Raw genomic sequence first — 5,030 nt, forward strand, 5'->3', positions numbered from 1 at the left:
GCGGGCCGTCTCGCGGGCCTCGAGGCGCTGCTGGGGCGTGAGCTCGCCGCCGCGGATGGTGCGCACCGACGAGCTGCGCCAGTGCGCGTCGAGCGGCTTGCCGGCGACCTTTTCGAGCAGCAGGATCTTGCGGCCGGGGTCCTTGCGCGTGACGCGCTTGTCGTTGGTCCAGTACTCGGTCGACTCGGTCAGGAACACCTTGAGCTTGTGCACGTGCACCTTGTCGAGCGGCGTCAGCTTGAACGCGATGGGGATCTTGGAGCCGATGGGGAAGCTCTTGCCGGAAATGACAATGTCGTAGTGCAGCTGGTTCTCCCACTGCCGGCTGATGGAGATGGGCTCGGACATTTCTTGCGACATTTGGTCGGGGAGCCGCACGAGCGAGATTTCCTTGACGCCGTGCAGGTTCGGCTTGAACGCGCCCGCGCGGTCCACGGTGGCGTGCAGCTCCCACTTGACGGAGCCGTATTGCAGCTTGGTCGTCTCGAGCTGGTGGTAGTCGATGGGGAGTTCAAACGAGTAGTCGTAGGTGCCGGGGTAGAAGACCTTGTAGCCCTTGGCTTGTGTGGCCGTCGCGATGTTGTACTCGTTTTTGCCAAAACTGCGCGACTGGACAGTCTGCAGCGAGAGGCGCTTCATTTCCTTGGCGCTCAGGCTCGCGCGGTGTGATTGGAGCGTGGGCAGAGCCAGGTTCGTGCTGCTCGAGTTGTTGGAGCTCGATTTCAGCGCAAACGTGCATTGATTCCCGTATTCGCTTTCCCATCCCTCGGTCATGGCGTTGAAAAACGTCAGCACCTGCGTCCGCAGGCTCTCCTCCTCAAAGAAGTCTTGCTTGAGCGGGGGGATGCCCTCGGGCCACTCGGTGCGCGCGCGCCCGAGAAGCTTCAGCTGGACCGCCTTGAGCTTGACGTTTTTGCTGACATTGAGTCGTAACCGGCCGCGGAGCAGGGCAGTGCCGCTGCGGTGCTCCATGCGCGAGTGGCCGTCGTGCTCGAAGCCGTAGAGGAAGACATTTTGCTCGGCGAGTAGGATGGAGCACGTCACGCCGCTGCCGGACGCGACGGGCTTGGGGATCTCGGTGACCAGGGTCACCGCGGACTTGTTCATCCTGGAGGCGAGGTAGCCGGTGTCTGCGGGCAGGTGATATGCGGCTGTGTCGGCGCCCCGGCGTCGTGATGTCATTGTAGGCTGTGGAGTGACGAATTGTTCGCTGACGTCTACTGTCGATGTCGATGCGGAATTGAGCGCTGGTAGGGGTGTAATCTGGTCCTCTTGTACAGAGTTGGTCGGCTGGCGGGCGTGGAGGGACAATCGCTGCCGCCCGGTGGCTACCGCTGCGTTGAGTTGTTTGCTGAAAGTGCTCGGCGTTTGACGACGGCATGCAGAGTCGGGGCTCGGCGTAGACAATCGGCGAAGCAGGACGCGGCGCTCGGATTTCTGTGCGGATTTCCTTTCTCTTCTCAGCCGCCGAATATCTGCGCTAGATGGTGTTGGCGGCGGGCGAAGATCGCGCGGTATATAGCCAGAGGGAAAAGAGAGAATGTGGATGGCCTGGGCTCGGTTTCGGCGAGGCCCGATTAGCGGCGCGGGAAAGCACTCGGTTTGGGTATCGCGAGGTGCAGAATGACGCCAGTCTGATCGATAATAGACGCTGCCGCTATCAGCAGCTGGCCACAGGTTAGAACGTTCGCGGGACCTGGAAAAGGGCATGTTAACGGCTGGATCAGGACTTGGTGTTGATGCAGCACCTCTACTGCAGCATGCAAGAGTTGGGGAAGCTCGGCGAAGAAGCGGCGGAGGCGGATGATGTGGATGGTGACGTGTCTTGGGGTAAGGCAAGTCAAATAGGACATGGGCTGTTGTGTGCCAAGGACCTGGCACCCAAGGCCAGATCAAATGCTATAGCCATGACAAGACCCGGGCGACAAATGCCCAGCAACAAGAGAATGCCGAAAGGGTGTGTTGGCGTATGAGGCTTGATAGGTGGGGGGGAGGCCTGCAATGCGCGACACTTGAAGTTCGAAACAGTGAAATGGAGCCAGTAAGAGCGAGCCAGAATGAGACGAAAGAGACTGCACAGCCACACCTTTATGCTGGACGCGACGACTCGGACAGCGGTCTGGGGGTGAAAGCAGGGCGGTAGCAGAGTTGCCAAGCAAGGCACGACGTGGAAGGTGTGGGCTGCATGAGAAGAAGAGATCGAGATTGACTAATAAAGAAAGGTTGTGTTGGGATGGACTACATCACCTCACAGGAGTGGATCAAGGACCTGTCCAAGGGGAGGTGTGTGTGGGCAAGAGAGTCGAGTTGACTGGTGTGAGGAGGGGAGGCGAAGATGCCGCGGCTGGATGGTGCAGAGGGTCTTGGGAAGCGTGAAGAGCGTGAATAGGGAAGAAGAGCACGAGACGAGGAGGGTGAGCGGAGTAGAGTATCCGTGAGGCGAGGGTCGTGCCGAGGAATTTAGGAATTTAGGAATTGGGGAGAGCGGAAACAGGGAGAGAGGAGCGTAAAACAGCGCGAAACAGGTAGCTTACCTTGCGTTATGCAAAAAGGCACCCAACTTTGCTCAATTGACTGGGTGACTGTATTCGTATTCCTGCGAGAGCCAAGCGATGGCGTAGGTTGGTGTGTGTGGCTGGGCCGTAGTCGTCGAACTTGGGGCCAAGAGCTTATCACCGGCAATTGAGCGAGGCCAAAGTTGGCGACAATTTGGCGCTGGATTGCTGTATGACGTTGTCTGCTCTGACTGATGCTGACTTGCAGAGAGAGAGAGAGACAGGACGGAAGATGAACGAAGCTGAATGGGGTTACACGAAAAGGTCCAGAGGATGAGTTTTGCACGACTAGGATCGGCGCAAGTGAATTGAAACGGGGGCCTTGTCTTTAGATATGATGCTGGTTTTCTTCCGTGGGTAAAAAAAAAGCCGTTGTCGCCGCTCCGGGGTTTTGGGATACGGAGAAGGCTGTCTGTCTGTGTGTTCCGAAGAGCTGTCAGGGTCGGAATAGAGGAATGTAGGAATGTGAAAGAGAAAGAAAGTCAAAAGAGATTGAGGGGATAGAAGAATAAGGGAATGGAAGAAATAAGGTCGAGTTAAAGGAAAAAAAAGAAAACTCTTTTCCCACTCCCATAGATGACTCTCGTAATGGAGTGACCGAAGATGGTGAGCGTGCCTTGTACCCGGAGTGGCGCTAAGTTGTCGATGCAGGGTGGGTTGTCATGCTTTTGGGATTGTGACAATTGCGGTCAGTCTGATATTGCCCGTATTTTTTGTTGTTGTGGTTGTTTTTTCTCTTTTAATTTCTTCCTTTATCATGTACTTATAGTTATTTATTACTTGGGAATTGACTCCGTCATGCAGAATAAATAGGTACCTAGTTTAGGCAGGTTACTGGCTGCTACGGATAGTAGGCACCTAATAAGGACGTTTCAAAGCAACGACCGGAACTTCAGGGTCCGTTGAAGAATGAGGGGACGAAGCAGCACCAACTTTGTACATGTCTTCTTCACTCGACTACTTGCTTGGTTCGTCAATGTACCCGTTCAGTCAAATTCACGCTCCCGTCTGAGCCGCTTCCGATGATGCCGCTTCGGCGGTCCGGGTTTCGCCCGCTCTAGGCTGTGACTCCACTGGAACAAGCCACGAAAGCCACTGAAGCCACCGCTCAACGTGCATGTTCTTCGATACAGCTTCCCAAGAGTTTAAGTCATTTCATAGTTAACGGAAAGTGACGTGATTCCAAATACAGTACTACTAATCCGTATTCAAACAAATGTCAACTAATTCGTCGGCGGTCCACAGCGGTAAAGATAGTGTGCACTGGTACAAATTACTTGGGCGCTGCTTGCTGAAGCCTGGCGGTCTGAGGGTATAGATCAAGCGAGGTTAGGGAGGATACCTTATCAGAGTGTAGAGTAATAATTTTCTAGCCCCACACTTAGGTGAGTTTTTATCTCCTTAATATATTACTAATTCCTTTCTTTTTCTCTCTCTTATAAGCTTTAGGAATTTATTAAAAATAATACTATACTATATTAAATTATTAAAAAAATATTAAAAGATTATTAAAATATTATTAAAATAATATAAATTTATTATATTATATTATACTATATCTATATACTAGTTAAACCCTACCTATATTAAATATAAAGTAAAAAAAGATAATAAAAAATAGCCTAATTTTTTTATATTTATAAAAAAAATAAATAATATCTTACTAATTTACTATTAGTTTATTAATAAAATATAAGATAATATTATTTAAATCTTAGTTAATAAAGTTTTTTATTATATTTAGTTTAATAATAGTATAATATATTCTTTAATAAGTTATTATTAATATATTAATAATATATTATTAACTTATTATTAATAGAATACTATTTAATTACTAAATAATCTTTAAAACTATATTAAAAATACCTACTAAATTAATATTAATAAAGTATATACTAACTTTACTTTTATATAAAAGTTAATAGATTTAATTAATATATTATTTATAATATATTTATAATAATATATTAATTAAATAATAAATTACTATTAGAAAGTTATATCTTTTATAAAAAAAGAAATAAAAGACTAATTTATTATTCTTATTAAATTTAAAAAGTATATAGTAAGTTTATTTATAACTAATTAATAATATATTATTAATATATTATAAAGTTAAAAGGTAAGAAAAAAGCTATTAAGCCTAAATCTAAGTCTAAAAGGTCTTAAGAATCTTCTAGCTTTTTAAAGGATAAGGTTAAGCTAATAGATATTACTTTACTTCCTTTACTATAAACTAAGGTAAGTTATTACTAATATATTAATAATATATTATTAATATATTAATAAACTAATAATATTAAATAAATAAAAGCTAAGAATAATATTATTAAGGCTAAAAAAGATTATAAAGTATATATAGCTATTTAAATTAATAAGTTATATATAATCTATTATTAATATATTACTAATATATTACTAATATACTTCTTATATATACTTACTAATAATATTATATATAAGGTTTAGTTC

Source organism: Cordyceps militaris (assembly GCF_000225605.1).
Source record: "Cordyceps militaris CM01 unplaced genomic scaffold CCM_S00006, whole genome shotgun sequence".
NCBI lineage: Eukaryota > Fungi > Ascomycota > Sordariomycetes > Hypocreales > Cordycipitaceae > Cordyceps > Cordyceps militaris.